Here is a 20422-nt window from a genome sequence, read left to right as displayed (position 1 = left end):
CAGAGGACTATGCTATTAGACGAGGCCTGAGTTTGAAAGCACAGGCGGGACAAGAGCTGTGTTATCCTGGTCCCTTTTGAAAATACAGGGATGTACACATCAGCTGCTCCACAGGTGAAAGATGTAGCAGTCTGCTTTCATAAAGATTGTTGCTGTTGTTGTTAGGTGCTGTTGAGTCAGTTCTGACTCATAGCAATCCCACGCACAACAGAACGAAACGCTGCCCGGTCCTAGGCCATCCTCACAATCGTTGCTATGCTTGAGCCCATTGTTGCAGCCACTGTGTCAATCCATCTCCTTGGGGGTCTTCCTCTTCTTTGCTGACCCTTTACTTTACCAAGCATAATGTCCTTCTCCAGGGACTGGTCCCTCCTAATAACACGTCCAAAGTATGTAAGACAAAGTCTTCCCATTCTTGCTTCTAAGGAACATTCCGGCTGTGCTTCTTCCAAGACAGATTTGTTTGTCCTTCTGGCCATGGTACATTTAATATTCTTCCCCAACACCATAATTTCAAAGGCATCAATTCTTCTTCAATCTTCTTTATTCACTGTCCAGCTTTTGTATGCATATGAGGTGACTGAAAACGCCATGGCTTCAGTCACGCACACCTTAGTCCTCAAAGTGACATCTTTGCTTTTTAACACTTTAGAGGTCTTTTGCAGCAGATTTGCCCAATGCAATATGTCATTTGATTTCCTGATTGCTGCTTACATGGACGCTGACTGAGGATCCAAGTAAAATGAAATCTTTGACAACTTCAATATTTTCTCCATTTATCGTGCTGCTGCTTATTGGTCCAATTTTTTTTTTTTTTAATTTATGCTTAGGGTGTAATCCATACTGAAGGCTGTAGTCTTTGATCTTCATCAGTAAGTGCTTCAAGCCTTCTTCACTGTCAGCAAGCAAAGTTCTGTCATCTGCATATCACAGATTGTTAATGGGTCTTCCTCCAGTCTTGATGTTGTGTTCTTCTTCATATAGTCCAGTTTCTCAGATTATTTGCTCAATATACAGACTAAATAAGTATGGTGAAAGGATACAACCCTGATGATGCACACCTTTCCTGACTTTAAATTATGTAGTATCTCCTCACTTGTTTGAATGATTGCCTCTTGGTCTATGTACAGGTTCCTTATGAGCACAATTAAGTGTTCTGGAATTCTCATTCTTCATAATGTTATCCACAATTTGTTACGATCCACATTGTCAAATGTCTTTGCATAGTCAATAAAATACAGGTAAACTTCTGGTATTCTCTGCTTTCAGTCAAGATCTATCTGACATCAGCAATGATATCCCTTGTTCCACGTCTTCTTCTGAATCTGGCTTGAATTTCTGGCAGTTCTGTGCCGATTTACTGCTACAACTGCTTCTTATTTTCAGCAATATCTTACTTGCATATGATATTGATGATATTGTTTGATAATTTTTGCATTCTGTTGGATCACCTCTCTTTGGAATGGGCATGTATATGGATCTCTTCCACTTAGCTGGCCAGGGAGCTGTCTTCCAAATTTCTTGGCATAGACAAATGAGCACTTCTAGTGTTGCATCCATTTGTTGAAACATCTTAGTTGGTATTCCGTCAATTCCTGGAGGCTTGTTTTTCACCCATGCCTTCAGTGTAGCTTGGACCTCCTCCTTTAGTACCATTGGTTCTTGATCATATGGTACCTCCTGAAATGGCTGAACACTGACCAATTCTTTTTGGTATAGTGACTCTGTGTACTCCTTCCATCTTTTGTTGCTTCCTGCATCATTTAATATTTTGTCCATGGAATCCTTCAACATTGCAACTCGAGGCTTGAATTTCTTCTTCAGTTCTTTCAGCTTAAGAAATGCCAAATAAGTTCTTCCCTTTTCATTTTCTAACTCCAGATCTTCGCACGTTTCATTATAATAGTTTGCTTTGTCTTCTTGAGCTGCCCTTTGAAATCTTCTGTTCAGCTCTTTTACTTAATCATTTCTTCCATTTTCTTTAGTTACTCTACGTTCCAGAGCAAGTTTTCAAGTCTCTTCTGATACCCATTTTGGTCTTTTCTTTCTTTTCTGTCTTTTTAATGATCTTTTGCTTTCTTCACGTATGATGTCCCCCTTGATGTCATCCCACAGCTTGTCTGATCTTCAGTCACTAGTGTTCAATGCGTCAAATCTATCCTTAAGATGGTTTCTAAATTCAGGTGGGATATACTCAAGGTCATACTTTGGCTCTCGTGGACATGTTTTAATTTTCTTCAGCTTCAACTTGAACTTGCATATGAGCAATTTATGGTCTATTCGGCAGTTGGCCCCTGGTCTTGTTCTAATGATGATATTGAGCTTCTCAATTGTCCCTTTCTCAGATGTAGTTGATTTGATTGTATTCCATCTGCTGAGGTCCACGTGTGTAGTTGTTGTTTATGTCTCCTTACGTAATGATTACAGCCTTGGAAACCCTATGGTGCAGTTCTACTCTGTCTCATAGGGTCGCTATGAGATGGTATCAACTCAACGGCAATGGCAGGTAGACAAATACCCCCACCACCAGGCCTAGGGAGTCAAAGGCAAAAACAATGCATCAAGTGCAAATAAGCATCCAAAGAATGGAGTCGCTCTGATGGGGCCAGTCCCCTTCCAGAACGGAGGCAATAGTTGCAGTAATCTCATTCATATCAAGAAGCAATGGCACACAGAGAGGAAGCTGACAAAGACAGCTCAGAGCCTGCATGGAACTCAGTGTGGTGTAAACAAATCAAATAAACAGTAAACCACATAATCTCCCTGAATCCTGTCTGATTTTAGAAGGGAGCCTTGCTGAGGCTGTCAACTGTCTCTGTCTGCATAAAACAGCGATTACTACTATTATTCACTGGATGGAGAATATTTCCAGCCATTCATTCCAAACAGCCCTTCCCAGAACCTGGTCTGTTCTAGCCAAGAACGACACCGAACACGTACCATATACCAGGCATATTTCTCAGTGTACCCCCGACACACACCCTCATTTGGTCCTTATAACAACTCTATGAGGCAGTATCACCGTTTTACAGATTCAGAAATGGATACACAGAAAGGTTAAGTAACTTGCCCAAAGGCACCCAGCAGCAAGCAAGTGGCATAGTCAAGATTTGAACCCCGGGCCGTCTGAGTCAGGCCTGAGCTCCAAACCACTGTGCTCCCTCCATTGCTCTCATAATGACAAGCCTTGAGATCTCAACCTTGCATGGAAGCTTTCAGCCACTCAATTCACCTCCCTTCTCTCCCTGAAGCCTATGCCCCTCTGCCTTGGTTCCCCTTCTTGCTAATGTATGCACTTGGGGATCCCAAGACCACCCCAGGGATGACTGGTAATGTGCACTGCTCAGCACGAGCTCGTTTACCCAATCTCTCAGCACCTCTCCAACTTAGGTTTCCCTGAGACAGCATGCTTGATGGATTACCTGGGATGAACAACTCTGGGTGGATCCTCACCCAAAGCCAAGATCCCAAGTTGACAGCATCTGGTCATAGAGTTTGCAGAGAGAGAAATCTAATATTCAAACAAAGAAGAATTCTGGATGTCTTGGAACCCTTTAAAAAATGATCTGTGGAAGCAGACATAAATCACTGAGAAGGAAATGACTCACTAACATGTATGGAGGTGAGTGAAAGAGAAAGTGGGCCACAGGGAACCACATGGGTGGATTACCAAGGCCTCCGGGGCCCCGCTGGGAGGAGGGGGAGGCTGGAAATGAGGCCCCTGGAGGACACGCGAGTCTCTGACTCGCTCCTTCTTTTTCTTCTTCCACTGCTCATGATGCAGGAACACCTGGGGTAGTTGGTGAGAAGACCTGGGAGCCCTGGGCTGAGGCAGCACAGAGTCTAAGCCTCGTAGCCAAGGGAAGAGGCAGGATGTCAATGTGGCTTGACCCTCCTCTTTCTGGCTGTGTGACCTTGAGCCATTGGCCTGCCCTCTCTGAGCCTATTTCCTCATTAGTAAAATGGTACCTACTGCATAAGATTATGCAGATCAGATGAGAACATCCACATCAAGTGCTGAGCTCAAGAATACTACAAAGTGAGCGTGAACAATAGCAGCAGTAATAATAATAAATAAAGGGGGAGAAGCCAACAAATCCCTTATGTCCTGGATCATGATGCTTAGGGACCAGGTAGCCAATTCAGGCCCAGCCCTAAGAGATGCAGAACACGTACCTGGACAGTCTCAATTCAAATGATGTCTCCAGGTATGACCATGGACTGATCGGGACCCCAGACCCTGACCCCCGTGGCAGAGCAGGTACTGCAGACTGGAGGGGCCAACAAGAGGTAGTCTGATGGGTGGTGTAGGTGGGGCTGAGGATAGATGGGGCCGGGGGAGGCTCCCTGGGTTCTCTGGATCTTCCTGCAGGTTGGGGTGTCTCTAAAACCACACCCATCTCATGAAGACAACTCCCTCAGCCAACGGGTCTGCATGAGAAGTTCAGGGGGAAGTGCGTGATCTCCTCTGGAGCTGAGGGAGTGCCGGTGTAACAATCAGGTAGTACACATAACCATTGCCCTTTCCAGGGGGGGGCTCTAGTTTTCAATACTGTAACCGTAAACCGTTAATGAGCCCGAGCTTCTCTCCGCTTTGCGTGGTCGGCAAGAACACTGCCCACATGGGCTGCTGTGTCATTCTGTACAGGGTCCTGGGCAGGGCTGGGCCTGAGGTCTTAGGGCCTGTCACAGGCCTGCATCCACGAGTTAGCTCCCCTCACTCACCAGCCCACCAGACTCAATGACACAGGCTCTGCCAGTCACAGGGACCCTGCAGCCCGTGACAGCGTGCATGCCCGCTGCCCACTCAGCAAACTGCACCTCAGCTGTTGGCCGGGCCGCTGTGCCGCCTGGTGACAATGAACCTGCTCAGTGTGCCTTAAATCAGAGTGACCCAACACCCTTCCTAAAGCAATGCCATTTGATCATTCTCAAGTACAGTCCCTCTGTACTTATAAATACAGATATAAATGGTGCTAATGTGCACGACTAGCCATTCTTGTGCATAAAAGGACTTCTCTGTGTAGGCCTGTTGTGAATTGTCCTTTCTCAGTGGCTTAATTGTCAGCCTGGGACTGAGAGCAAAGCGGAGACGAACTGCCCTTCTTCCCAGAGGCGCTGGCCGTGCCCATGGGGCGGCACTCACAGCAGGGCAACCCAGAGTTGTCAGGCTGTTCAGTGGCTAAGAGTCCAAGCCGAAACTAAAACTCATGGCCATCGAGTCGATTTTGACTCACAGCGACCCTAGAGGATAGAGAAGAACTGCCCCAAAGGGTTTGCAGGGAGCAGCTGGTGGATTCGAACTGCCAACCTTTTGGTTAGCAGCCGAGCTTTCAACCACTGCGCCACCAGGACTCCAGCCAAGTCAGGCCTGGGAAAGTGGGGTGCCACAGACAGAGCCTGATGTACCCCTGGTGCTGGGAAACCTGGGGGGAGATGAGACTGACCCTTGCTTTTCCCCCCAAAAGTCGCCCAAGGGACTCCTGGCTGAGGAACAAGTTTGGAATGTGCTACTATATGTCTCCACAGTGACTGCGCCTGGGGCCTATGCTGCTGTTTCCCTCTGGGGTTAGTTCTTCTTTCCTCCCTGAGGCTGAGAGCAAACGGGAAACCTGTTGGTGTGTCAACTACCAACTACGGAAGGCAAGAGTGCCCACCTCAGCCCCATGGCGCGAGCCTCAGCAGTGCCCTCACCTGACGGTGGGCGCTGCAGCACGGGGTCTCCATGTGGTGGCCGGCGTGGCTCAGGTGCGGGGGTGCGACACACCCGTGGGGAGCCATGCCCCAGCCAGCCAGCCAGGAGAGTCAGTGTTCCCAGGCCCAGGCGGATGAGGGAAGCAGCCGCTGGTGGGTCTGCAGAGCCCTGGCAATCAGGGCTCCCCCGTCTGCCCTCATGATAGAATTCCAGAGCCTCAGAGTCTCTGCTGGGCAAATCAGGCCGAGGCGGGAGCCTTCTGGTTTCTGGCTTCTGCCTGCCCCACCTCCATTTTCACCCCACACTCAAATGCTTGACATACTTGCAGTTCCTTGACTAAGCCCTGCCTTCTCTCCCTCCCTCAGGCTTCTCTCTGTATGTGTCCACATAGAAGTTTCTCAGCCTCCAATACCGTCCTCCTCCTCCTCTTTCACCAAGATTGAGCTCTGGAAGCTTCTCCAGTCCACCCTGGGTGGACAAGGCCTTCAGCAGGCTGGATACGCTTCCTCCAGCACATCTACCTGTACGGATACACTTCCACCCCTTCTTCCCATGGACCAGCGCCCTCCCACACACTGGTCCAGGCAGTCTGCTCCTCCTCACCTTCCCTGAGGGACCGCCTGGGAAGCAGCAGGCAGCCTCAGGTGGGCAGGTGGGAGTACGTGATGCCATTCACCCTTTGCAAAGGCCCTTCCCTGGGAGCTGAGGAGCTGTGGCTCCTGCCTGCAGGGTAGAGTTGCGGGGGCGGGGTGGGGAGGTGGGACCCTGTGCGCACCTGCACAGGATCCAGGGCAGCTGATGGAGGAGCTCGAGAGAACAGACATACAAGAGAAGTGCAGGGCCCTAGGAATGAGTGGTCTGGCCAAAGGCATCAGAGGAAGCTTGCAGGGCTACTGTGAGTGAAGCAGACTTCGAGAGAGAAACAGTTCTCCACATGCAGAGGTGGGAGGTCTGGGCACAGCACTGAGGACCGGACTGCAAGGTGGGGGCCAGCGAGCAGCCCAGGGCACTAGGCTGAGAGGATGACTGAGAAGGAAGGTTTGGGCAGATGATGGAGACGTGGACTCCTTCCTGTCCCCTCCTAGAAGTCCTTCTGAGTTTTCAGTGGTGCAAGTTCTAGGAACGGACTTATGTTTCAGCAACTGGGGAAAGGGTGTGGCTGGAGAGAAAAGCAAACCAAGGAGACAGACACCACCTCAGAGCATGTGTAAGCAGCCTGGGCTTGAGTCGGTTCAGGCCTGAACAAGGTCACTATCAACGTGACCCGAGAAACAGGACATGGCAGAGGGGCCACTGGGGTGGATGCAGTAGGATTCAGGGACCAAGCTGGACAAGGAGGACTCTGAGGTTTGCACCCAGATTCTCAGGGAGAAGGAGATGCCTGAAACAGAGAGGGCAGTGCCGTGTGGGGAGGGGACTGGCTCCGTGTCACCCACGATGAAGGGGACGTCCAGCAGAAGTGGGGACGGCGAGTCTAGAAAGGCCTCTGCTGGAGACACAGGTCTAGGGGTCATTTTCCCAGTGCACAAAGCAGGAGCAATGAGACTGCAAAGGAGGCAGAAAAGGGGGGTGAGCCCAGGACACTGAACCCAGCATTATGCCCAGGAGGACTGACTCACAGTAGGTGCTTAACAAATGCTTGATGAGCAAGTGGATGAATTAAGGAATACAAACTAAGGGGGGGTGATAAAAGAAGGCAGAAGAAGAATTGATGCATTTGAATTGTGATGCTGGCAAAGAATACTGAATATATCATGGGCTTCCAGAAGAATGAACAAATCGGTCTTAGAAGACATACAACCAGAATGCTCCTTAGAAGCGAGGATAGCGAGACTTCAGCTCGCTTACTTTGGACACATCAACAGGAAAGATGAATGCCTAGAAAAAGACAGCATGTTCGGTAAAGTAGAGGGCCGGTGAAAAAGACAAAACTCCTGAATGAGATGAACTGACATGACAGTCACAACAAAGGGCTCAAACATATCAGGAAGATGTGTAAGCCCAGGCAATGATTTGGTCTATTACATACATGTGGTTACCATGAGTCACAGCCAACTTGATGGCAGCGAACAACAACAAGGAGGTGAACAGCCAAAACGTTTACTGTACATCCTAAAACTCCTCTGTTGGTATAACCAACGCAGAAGGTGCCCCCAAACTCAGACAGGCTGCTGGGGGCTTTAAAAATCACCAGCATCCACAGACCACACCAAGAGATTCTGATTTAACCAGTCTGGGGTGGGACCCTGGCATCAGCATGGTTAAAAAGGCTCCAGATAATTCCAACGGTGAAGATAGAACGAGGGGTGGGGTCCAGGAATTTGTTTATTAGTGTCCTTAAAAAATTCTCCTTGGTGATCCCGAGGCACAGCCAGCCTGGAGGATCTTGGGTCCTGGAAGACATGCTGGGGTATAGGCTATGACCTGCCCTTCAGCACAGGACAGACAACTCCTGTGTATGCTGGACGGTGCGGGATCACCCTAGGCAGGGACGAAGGGGTGGTCCCTGATGGGAAGCATGCTTTCCCACCTGCATAGCTGTTTAAAGTCTTGGGATGGTAGGGCAGAAGAAATAAAGCCCCATCAGGAATAAGTTCACTCACCCAAGGACTCTCTAACCTTCTATCCCTGAAAAGATTCTGACAGCTTCACGGTCAACTCAAAGCCAGGAGAGATCCTACATTTATGTGGAAAGATTAGCTGGCCTTAGAAAGAAGCTTGTGGACTGTGGGGTGAATGCAATGTCACAACTTCTTCGTCGGTATTGTCTCAACTGAGGTTATTAGTACTTATGTTTTAGGCCCACCTGTGGTAAAATTCTTTCAGACACAGGGCCCAAATTTAAGTTAGATCGTGAAGTCTAACCATGTGCGACACTAGTGGAAGTGACAAAAAGAAAATGCAGCAATGGTGGAAGGACTTTCTGGAAGGACAAATCTAGACTTTTGTCCCTAAACCCCTTATCCCAAAGCCAGAATTCTCTCTGAGGGTATCTCAGACATGTACTCAAAGTCAAGCCAACTAGCCAAGACCTGAAGGGGTTCGGGGGCAACCAGGGCTGGCTACTTGGGGACTGGGTCTCAGAGCAAAAACAGTATCACACATCGTCCCCCAAGTAGGATTCAGTTCTATTTTAAAATGTGAAAACAAAAGCCCAACAAGAACAACTATGATCTGCAATGCAGCCATCCACGGCCCGCCATGTTGAGTGCGCACGATGATGAGCACTGCCCAGTCTCTAATTTCTTAGGCGGGCACTGCCCTTAGTTCACATAGTCTATCAAGAGGACTTTACAGCAAACCTAACTCAAATCCCTGAATTCTCCAAGGCTACGCTGTTCATGGACCACGGACTGCCAGAAGAACAAACAAACACGTCTGTCTTGGAGGAAGTACAGGCAGAGTGCTCCTTAGAAGCAAGGATGGTGAGACTTCGTCTCACGTACTTTGGACATATTATCAGGAGGGACCGGTCCCTGGAGAAGGACATCATGCTTGGTAAGGTAAAGTGCCAGTGAAAAAGAAGATGACCCTCAAAGAGATGGATTGACACAGTGGCTGCAACAATCAGCTCAAACATAACAATGACTGTGAAGACGGCATAGGACCGGGCGGTGTTTCATTCTATCGTACATGGGGCCACTATGAGTCCGAACCAACTCAGCAGCACCTAACGACAACATGCTGTTCCATGTGTAGCCACTAGCCACGTGACTTTTAAAATTTAAATATTAATTAAATAAAATTTTAAAAATTCTGTTACTCAGTTGTATTAACCATATTTCAAGTGCTCAGTAGGTACGTGTGGCTGGCGGCTCTGTTTTAGAGAGAGCAAATCTAGAAATTTCCATCATTGTAAAAAGTTCCACTGGACAGCACTGTTCTAAAGAACAGGCTCTAAAACGAAGCTGGTTAGCCTCACTTGTAGATCTAAAAAAAATTAAGAATGTTTAGTCATCATGGCCGCCACCAGCAGCAACACTCCTCAGCTATTACCAAGAGAGAAACCCTGGGATTTGGCTGATTTTCCTGCACTTCGAACATCTCCAAAGAAACAGCGGCAGTTGTCATCTCTATAAACGTTCACCTTGTGTTGTTTTTTTCCAACTGTAAATTTAAATCCTTGCCTTTAGAGGGTGTTTGTTGATCTGTTTCCTTTAACCCAGCAACCCAGCACCACAAATACTGGGCTAACGTGTATCTCTCGAGAACATTCGGGAAGGCCTGTAGCTAGAGCTTCCTCCACGCTTAACCTCCACGCTTAATATCCATGTCCCCGAAATTATATTCAGGGATTATATTAGAACAGAAGAGCTTGATAATGTGGGTCTGTAGCAGGTTTTTCAATTTTTAAGTCCTATCTTGAACTCCGTAGCCATTTATTTGTAACAATAAGGGAGAAAGGTGATTTTCAAGAACTCACGAAAAGGTCCAAGTGTTTGCAGGAATAGAAAACATTGATTAAGAAGAGGGTGTGGCCACCTCGCAGAGGCAATAACATTAGCTATGACGCTGAATTTTCAAATCCTTAGGGATCAAATCCAGAAGCTGGGCACCCCCTCTGCATGGCTGCGACAAAATCAAGTCAATCAGACATTGAGTGTGTACAACCTGTCAGTGTCCTCAAAGCACAGCCTCAAAGGGATGAGGTCACAGCAAGATGAGAAAGACATTCAACCTGAAAGTGGTTATCAATTGTTTTAACTTGAGTTTTTGATTTTTAAAAATGAGACCCTCCCTCCTTTATGTAAAGTCAACCCCCCCGCAAAAAAAAGCAAAAAAAAAAAAAAAACCCAAAAATACCACGCATACCCTTTTCCCCAAATTCTTACATAATCACAGCGTATCTGCTTATCAGGAAGAAAATCATCTTTGTCACCACATGTTACTCTAACAAAAACTAGGCAGGGGAAATAGTCAAGACGATTTTCCTTAACGTACTGGGACATTTGGTCACGCAGGAGCCCTGATGATGCAATGGTTCAGCGCTTGGCTGCTAACTGAAAGGTTGGCAGTTCGAACCCACCCAGTGGCTCCATGGGAGAAACACCTGGCAATCTGCTCCCATAAAGATGACAGCCTAGAAAACCCTATGGGGGCCGTTTTAGTCTGTCACATGGGGTTGCTATGAGTTGGAGTTGACTTGACAGCACCTAACCACAACAACAATTTCTCAGCGTTAGGTTTCCAATTAAAGTGGAATGGCTGAAGCTCATTTTAAAAGGTGTGTACATTTAACTATTAATAAGGTCACCAGCAGGACAGATGCAGACAATCACTCACTCACCTGACAGGGACCCCAAGTTATTCCCCTCTTATATGGAGAATATAGATTCTTAACGAAACAAGAGGATGCGCTACAGATTTCTTCTGCATTACAGTATATCTCTCTCAATCAAACTAACTTACAGAAAGCTTGGAGTTACATGTCATAATCAATTTATCTGTTGATTTTTCCCTTAGCATGAGCAATTAAGCCTGCAAATAAAACTTTTCATTAAATGTAAAGCTAGATTTATTAAAAACAACATATATATCTAACTACTACTTCACTGATAACTGAATCAGTACATGGTAAATTTTCTTTACTTTGCCTGAATGTGTTCTTTATTAAAGGGAAAAACACAATTTTTTTCTTTTTTTAAAAAAAGCATGCTAGCTTTAATCCATTTCATCAACCTAGTTATTATTGAAATCATCGTTGAAGGAAAAAGTAGACCCACTGCTGTTCTTCTATTAAATGGGATGTAACTTTAAACACGCAGCATCTAACAAGAGAGAGCCTTGACTCTTTGGTTTCTGAAAATGCAGCCATTGGAAGAAAACAAAAATATCGGAGCTTCAGTTTTTTCCTCGTCTCCATTTTGCGTATATAAAAATCAAACCCCAGAAATTCATAATGTACATTTCTGTGAAACAGGCACAAATTCAACTCCGTTTTTCAAAATTTGTGTAGACTGAAGATCTTTAAAAAACAATTTAAAAGCTGTACCAAACCTGGTGCTACTGATGCTACTTTTAGTTCTGTTGACAAGATCTAGAAAGATATGTAGTTAAACCTGTTTTATTTGTCTTTAAGTATTCTCACTGTAGGCTGTTAAAGACTTTAAGAAAACAATCTATAAAAACTGGGTCTTTATATTACCAAACTGGTAATATACGCATGACCAAAATATAATCTTGAGTACCTTTTAATCAGCAAACAGTTCGTGTAACTTCTACTTAGTTCGTATTACTTAGCCTTTCTCCATTTATTAAAATAAATTACTAAAAGTATTGAAAATTTAAGATAACAACAAGGCCTATAAATGCAGGTTTCAGGGTCAATTTTCTTCTGGAGATTTTTTTTTTCTTTCCAATTTTCTTTGTCCCGGGATTTAATTTTTCCCTTTTATTAGTCACATCCCATTAATCCCACTTTCAACATTTGCAGACATACACTTCTCTGCAGGTTAAGATAACTCATTCAAATAATTGATTGCTGAGTTTAAAGTTCTAGTATAACCTAGCTTTTCCTAAAGTCTCAACAGCATAATTCATAATTCTCAACAGCACAATTTCCCAATCCCTAATGTGGTTGCTTTTCTTTTGTGCAAAATAACCAATTGGTTTTCCAACTGGCACAAAACTATACGCATCTGTAACGGAATACGCAGATAAAACACCTCACAGATTCTACTTACAAAACATCTTACCATGTAGCTCTGGTGCCCTGGTGGAGGAGTGGTTAAGAGCTCAGCTGCTAAGCAAAAAGGTGGGCAGTTCAAATCCGCAAGCCACTCCGTGGAAACCCTGTGGGGCCGTCAGATTCGACTCAACAGCAACGAGTTTCGTTTTGTATGTAGCTCTACTACAATCATACATTGTGAAACCTCTGCAACTGGCTCCTTCTCAGATAATCCCATTTCCTCAGCAAACCATATTCACTCTTACTGCTAATTAGAAACCTTACAGAGGAAATCAGAAGCATTTCAGTGCCGAAGATGAAAACAGACAAAAGTTCCCGAAACCCTATGGAAAAACCATAGGCATGCTAATGGCCCGATGTCACGTCCTCTGTATCTTAACAGCCTCGCTTGTTTCACACAGTCTTCATGGTAAGTAGATTCTTCTGGTTATTGACTATGACTTGAGGGTAAAAAAGTGAAAACTCTGCCATAATACATTTAAAAAAAAATCTTGAATACAGCACAGGAACTGGAAGAGACATTTGCCCATGGTGTGATTATTTTTTGCGGGGGGAGGGTGGTGGAGGGGCCATAAAAAGGCAAATTAAAAGCCGATTAGCAAAGAGTTCATTGTCTTAATTCATGCAGAAGAGACAAAGAATTCAAGATGGAAGCGGGTTGTACCCCACCCAGAGGACTGGGAAAAGCATAATGTACCCCACATTGTCCTGGACTGAAACAGGATTACAGCTTATATGATACCTCATCTTCCCTCTGTGGCCAGATCCCACACAGACAACCAGGGGGAAGGGAAAGCTGTCAAGTCAATAACCCCAAAAATCACTTCCCAAGGATAACTCCCATCGTAGTCACGGCTCTATCAAGAAAATTGATTTTAAAGAAGTACATATCGAATTTTAAAAGTGAGATTCCTTCACTTAGCATTCAATGGAAAATTTAAAAAGAAAAAATAACATTTTACTTTTCTAACGCATGGATACTTCTCTGCTCAGTTGTTCTTAAAAATAAATTATGTAAAGCAGGCTTTTCTCTAAATATACCGTACTCTCGCATACACACACAGAAAATGATATTTGCATACACCGAGTGTATGCACTGATACACACGTGGTAAAAAAAAAAACACGGACTGCATAAAACCAGTCACTGGTTTTAAATATGCACCAACTTAAACAGATTTGTTTGCAATTTTTGAATTCCTCAGGTAGAAAAGATCTTTCTCACTGGCGGTGGTTCTAGAAGATGTTTATGCTGTATAGAATGTGCTTCTCCATATAAACAAAGAAAGGTTCCAGGATCTAACCTTGCCTTTGCTATTAAACATTCACCCCGATGAATGTGACGGAGACCAGTGAAATCAGTCGGTCATGCTACAGTACACATGATATTTTTGTGTGCTGCTCAAGACATTTTCTCATGAATATAAGTCGCCTGCCATTTATTATGAGGTTTTTCCCCGACTGACACCCCATTATGTATATTCGGTCAAGCTCAAACGAGATTTCAAGTGATCAACATACTATTTGTGCTGAAAGTCTATTAGCAGCTCTAGCAATAAACTCTGCAGAGAAACAAAAATGGAGTGATAGTCAGTGAACTGAATTACATGGAAATCCATGTTTTAGGCAGATGCAGCTGTGTAGACAGAAGGGGGGGAAAAAAAAGCAAGGGGTGTGAAATGGTTTTCCTAAAAAAAATCAGCTTTCTAGAGCTTGACCAATGATTAAATGCATTAAATGTCCAAGAATTTTTCAAAAATATCTTAAATTACCTTTGAGATTTCTAAATAAACAGAGGGAATCCCTGGGTGGTGCAGACAGTTAACGAGCTTGGCTGCTTACTGAAAGGTTGGAGGTTCGAGTCCACCCAGAGGCACCTCATAAGAAAGTCCTGGCAATCTGCTTCCAAAAAATCAGCCACTGAAAATCCTACAGAGCACATTTCTACTCTGACACACATGGGGTTGCCATGAATCAGAACAGACCCGACGGCAACTGGTTTAAAGAAGCACTGGGTCCCTATCAGAGAACAGACAGTTCTTTCCTTAAAGAGTCATACTTGAAAGTACTTGATATTCATAAAATGGAGAAGTGGGCTTATCCTGTGAAAATCTGTAAAATCCCACATCATCCAATGTCTTTGTGTTGACAAAGCAATGGCCTCCTGCATACTGTTAACACTTTCCATTTTATACCTGAAAGTTACCAGATCCTGAGCTCGACCTTCATCAGCTGGCCTAAAGAGGCATTTTAGTAAATGGACGTGGGAGAAAAGGTAGCACTATAGTAGCCACAGGATTTCATCTGGCACAGAGGAACTCTGCTCCTGAGGCTGGATGTGTCTACATGCTGGAATCTATCTGCTTGAACCAGAAGAAGATTAGGACGGGCAGGGCCACCCAGAAAGACATGACCTTTGGGGAGGTGTAGAGTCAGCATTACCCAGACACCAAAAGTATATAGTCTATTACCATGAAAAATAATGTTGGGGAGGTGGTGAAGAGAGGAACGCCAATCAATGGCTGTGATGGCGGTCATTTAAAGTTGCACTGCTGTGTAGTGAACGAATGTTGGTCTAAGGCAATTTCTCCCCGCAAAAGATGATATTGTTTCCCTCTAAAACCAAACCCATTGCCATTGGGTCGATTCTGACTCACAGTAACCCTACAGGACAGAGCAGAACTGTCCTGTAGTGTTTCTAAGGCTGTGCGTAATCTTTATGGAAGCAGACTGCCACATGTTTCTCCTGTGGAGCAGCTGATGGGTTCGAACTGCCAAGCTTTCACTTAACAGCTGAGTGCTTAACCACTGCACCACCAGGGCTCCTTCACCTCCCTCTAGCCCCTGATTTATGAGGCTAGAATCTTGTTTGGGTAGAAGGAATGAAAATGGAAGTACTGTTCTGCACAGAACGCCAGTGTTACTGATACTTAATTATTAGATTTGCTGAACTTACATTTTGGACCATTCTCAGGCAGAAGTGCAGAATCACCGTCCATTGTATCAAAGGAACAACACCTGTAAGACCAAAATATTTTGGTCATTAGCAGTCTGGAGAGTTTCCAAATTCCATGAGTAGCAAAGATGATTTACAGTAATTTGAGCAAAGGAGATGCATCGTGAGCTACCTCAGGACAGATACTATTTCTCATGATATTTCTGGTTCTAAAACCTAGAGCTTGACAACTTTTAAACTGGCAATCTAAATAAAGACACATTGCAAAAAAAAATGGACTTTACTTAATTATAAGAAAAACTGTATTTGTCCACTGTACAAGATACCCAAGCATAGCAGAATCAGAGTTCAACATCTACCAGGAAAGAAACAAAAACTCTCAACATAAAGAACTGAATAATCCTGAATAACAATTCTAATTGGTGTAAAATACATGTGTATGTGGCAATATGTGCACTCCAAAATGCATTCTTTGATTTTGCCGATATGTATGTGCAAGCATTCAACGTCGTATAATTTTAAACAATCAGTAATTTCCAAATGGTTATTTTAAAGGCTACTCCTCACTGCCCCAACCCAACACTCACACATCTAAAAATCCTATGAATATATTAATTTTTAAATACTTAGAGCCAATGAAACTGGGTATTACTAACCCTACCAAACAAACCAACCCGTTGTGGTCTAGTCGTCTCCAACTCATAGTGACCCGATAGGACAGTGTAGAATTGCCCCATACAGTTTCCAGGGAGCAGCTGGGGGATTCGAACTGCCAACCTTTTGCTTAGCAGCCGAGCTATTAACCACTGCGCCACGAGCGCTCCATTACTAACCCTACAAATCCCTATATTAAGTGGTTTAGCACAATGTGCTTTCTTCAATCTCTTTGCAAAACATGCATAACCTGACATACTCAAATGAAAAAGACAGATTCTCGAAGGCCAATTCTAAGAGAAGTCAGACATCAGATGCCCCTCTCCATCCTCCAGGGCTTTCCAGTGTCCCCCCCACAAAAGCTCACTGTACATTAGCATCATCTCCTGTGATAAAAAATGAGATTTGCTGGTGGGTTAAAGCAGCCCAGGTGTTATCCTGCCAGCACATTCACTTCACTGGAGGTGGGTGTTCTGGAATGTTCCTCGCACAATGCTGTGTGCATATTTACTGACTGAACTTAAGGAGGTACTGTTCTGGAACCTTCTCCCACTGCAATTACTGTGCAAGCAGGCGGAGCTAGCTAGCTTCCACAAAATAATCACTGCAAATCTTGGGAAAAGACCCTCTTTGAAACCAGGCTGCCAGGGCGACCATGACTGCATAAAGCACCGGCAACATCCTACCACTTTGATTGTTAAAGCCAACTCTGAAATCTATTTTGATTTTAGAAAGACCTGCAATCACAGGTAATTTACCTGATGGTATATTCCTGGTGAAATCTCAAAGACTTCTAGGTGCTCTAGAATTTGTAAGTGTGGTTTCTGGATTTAAAAGAGGGGGAAAATAGTACAAGCAAGAAGGAAAAAAAGAAGAGGTGGCTTCAACAGCTTTGAACTCACATTAGCTGAGAACAGAACATGCAATTTTCACCTGGAGCATTACTTCCAACTGGAATAACTGAGATGCTGCTAAGCGGATACACCACATCCAGGCTCAGAAACGCACGAATTCACTCTAGCCATCAGAGGAAGAGTGTCGTATTTTCTTCTTTAAATGATTTATTTGCTTTAAAAAAGGAATGGTAATATCAAATGGACCTCTTCTTTTGCTGTTGTTTAAAAAAAAAAAAAAAGGAAAGAAAAAAGTCTTCATCATCACTCTTCCTCAGGGTCAGACCCGCGGTCTGCAGCAGACAATGCCGGTAAGCATGGCCATGATAATAAGGAATTAGTGTGAATTTTTAATACCCCTTTCTTCAGAGCAGCTCAAAACATTTTCCTTCCCATTGATTTGAAATAAGATTAGACATCTCCTCGCCATGTTACAGAAATGGCCTTCCTTTAATCTGATGTGGCATGGCTGGGTTCTGTTTGAAGGGCCAGACAGTGAAAGGTAAGGTCATTCATCTATTTCCTGCAGCAATTATGCATCTCTGTTCTAACTCACATGCCAGGTGCTTGTCTATCCCACAAGCTGGTTTATTCCCTGCCTTGCCTGAAAATGAGCCCCCCCTCACCAAAAAAAAAAAAAAAAAACCCTTACTTAACATGAGAAAATTTTCTTAAGGATATCAGAGCAAAAAGAACTCTTTTTGGCTTCACTATAGATGCTTTGGTATTTGTCCTTCCAATTGTGTATTTCAGCCCCAGCATCTCAAAACTTGGAAGCAACTCCTGCTTCGTACCCTTTTTCTAGCAAAATAAATCTCCCCAATTTAAATGGGCATTGTAACAAACTGACAGGTGAAACTACACCTTTTCCAGACCTACCTAGGATTAGTCATTATTTAAATAAACCTAACATCCAAGCCTGGAGACTGCCTGGCTCTGCACCACTGCAATTGTCCAATTCCTTCCCTGGTCTTTCATGCACACAAACAGGGTGGGGCTCCGTGGCCTGGCAAGCAATGTTAAGCGAATCTGTGCTGCAAAGAAAACTCAATTAATCGTTCACATTCCAGTTTTTCATTTTCCTCCCCAAATAACCATATTGTTAAGAGTGCTGCTGTTTCTACGGTTAAGGTTTAGATTAAAATCTTTGCATCCAATCAAAGGTACTGTGCACAAGCATGGGTGACAAGTCCTGAAATGAAGGTGACAAGTCAAGGAACCAGGAAACGCTCCCTGAAGAAGAGATATGAGGAGGAGACAGGCTTCTGTGTCTAAGGATGCTTCTGATGAAGTTTCTCTCTCTCTCTCTCTTTTACAGGAAAATGTTCTTTAGAGTCTACAAATAAAATCCAACCCTGCTTAGCATATATGCTGGTTCCTTTATGAGTCAGCAGGCCACTGAACAGTTCAGGCGGTGCAGCCCGGGGCAACCAGGCAAGAGCTGTCTTTGGACACACCCATTTCACTAAACCTGACTCTGATTTTTTTTTCCTTTTAATCATCTTATTGCTACTTGCTGTCTGATATCAGAACTTCCATCAAAAATTGCACCCCTCCACCTTCACCAAAGAGGACTCAGGCTCCCAACGTGGAAGCACTACCCTTCAGCTGTTTTACTGAGTGCAACTGGATTAGGGTTTATTTCTTATTCAATCGACAACTGTTTCTTTTCCTCTCCAGTCTGCATGTTATCAGCTTGACATGTCCTTCAGTGGCATGTGACAAATCAAATTGGCCATCATCGCACTCATCAAAGGAGAATCGTTCCTATTTCCAAGGCCTGCTTCCCCCACTCCTTTTACAATCATGAACACACCAAAAAAAAAAAAAAAAGTCTTGGTATTTCTGGGGTTTTTTGGAAGGGGGAGAGAGGGTGGCGAGGGCAGTAGGAGATAATGAATGGCTACAACTTACCATTAAGAAAGAAAAAAAGCAACCCATAGTCATAAAGCCAAGAGCACAGTCATAAAATACAATTAAGGTCTACACCGTAAATTTAAAGTATTCACCCAAAAACGCAGATGATATTAGCTTTGAAAAACTTTACCAAAAATGAAATTATTTTCCATCTCTTTTTTGCATGATTCAGCACTTTTTATACTAATTTCTACCAAGAAGTTAAAAGGTAAAAGGAATACTTTCTGGATACCTTAAAATATCACACACTTTCTTGAGCCACTGCACTCCTGCTTCTACAGGGGCTTATCAGAAATACTGGGGTCACTGATTTACTGCCCTACATCCAGTGACCACCTCATAGCAGCGCAATTTCTCTCTCTGGCATCTAAATGGCTTTTGGGGACAGAATGACCGGCCGCAGAGGCTTCGCCCCATCTCGGGCTGAGCCTCACCCGGGAGCCACACACACGCAGGCACGCTCGTGTGCACCTGTCTAACCCCCATCAACTGCAACTACACATTCCCACCTGATATGTCTTCCAGAATTTCCCGAAGTCCTTCCCCCTGAATCGAGGCTTCTGCCCAAGTCCCCGATCCGCGGACGCGGCAAGCAGGAGGCCGAGGAGGCGAGAGACCTCCGGCTCGGTTTACAAACTTAACCTGCGCCCGAACCCCGCACTGTCTCCGCAGCATCCCACGCCCGAGCTGCACACTCACCTGCGGGTAAGCGAGCCACGGGACTCGGCTCTCCAGCCTCCTGTCGCTGCCTCCGCCGACAAGCCTCCGCGCTATGTACCGGGAACGCCCTCAGGGGTGGCGGGGACCGCGGGCCGGTACAGCAGGGCGGCTGGACGCCTGGAGTCGGCCCGACAAGCGCGCCCGGGCGGGTCCGCGCCGAGCCCGAGAGAGCGGGGCGGGAGGGGCCATTTGTAACCGAGCAGACGCTACCACCGCCCCTACTTGCGGGGGGCGGGGGCGGGGGCGGGCGGTCAGGTGACGGCGGCCCACCCTCTGCCGCCGAGCCGGGTGGTTCCTGCCCAGGAGGAGCCCCCTGGCGCGCTCTGATTGGAACTCCCGCCGCAGTGGCGGGGGAGGGGGGCACGTGACAGTCCGGCCCCACGGCCCGGAGAGCCCCACCCCCGCTGGGCACCCCATCTTCCTGCTGGAAAAGCCGGGGGACGCAGGGACGGTGGGGGAGCACACGGGGGTGCAGAAGAGCCTACCAGCCCCTTTTAGCCGCAGCGCGGGGTGCTCCTGGCGGCTGAGTCCGGAGAGAATCGGTTCCCATGCGGCCAGCCGGCCTGCACTGTCCTCCCGTCCTCTGGCCGTAGTACCCTCCCCCCACACCTCCAGATAGAAGCACTGTCAGTGTAGACCACCGCCAGTCCGTAGATGCCAGCGCTACTTAGAAAAAAATTTTCTTGCACACCGGGACGTTGTACCAGAGAGGAACCCCACGGCGGTGCACGCAGACATCGCCCAGATCCGCGGGCCGGGAGACCCCCCCCCCCGACCACGCCCCGGATTGCCAGACGTCTCCCGGGTTAGAACGCAGAGGGACGCCGGCTTGCTCCCTCGGGAGAAGACGACGCCGCGGGAGCTGCAGTCCCCAGCCCTCCCCAGGAAGCAGGCTGGGGT

General features: G+C 45.8%; 1 long non-coding RNA gene across 1 annotated transcript in view; it reads right to left on the bottom strand.

The window, feature by feature from the left end:
* The window catches only part of LOC111819498 (uncharacterized), a 125331-nt gene extending 105759 nt beyond the window's left edge, over positions 1-19572 (bottom strand). Inside the window, exons 1-2 of the long non-coding RNA XR_002823101.1 lie at positions 19502-19572; positions 15339-15400 (exon numbers count right to left, since the gene is read on the bottom strand). This is a non-coding gene — a long non-coding RNA (uncharacterized LOC111819498). The remainder of the gene's footprint in view (positions 1-15338; positions 15401-19501) is intronic.
* Between the last annotated feature and the right edge of the window lie 850 nt (positions 19573-20422).

This window comes from Trichechus manatus, unplaced genomic scaffold (genome assembly GCF_000243295.1).
Source record: "Trichechus manatus latirostris isolate Lorelei unplaced genomic scaffold, TriManLat1.0 scaffold00001, whole genome shotgun sequence".
Classification (NCBI taxonomy): Eukaryota; Metazoa; Chordata; class Mammalia; order Sirenia; family Trichechidae; genus Trichechus; species Trichechus manatus.
The sequence above is the reverse complement of the archived record's forward strand: the minus strand, read 5'-3'. Positions and strand labels throughout refer to the sequence as shown.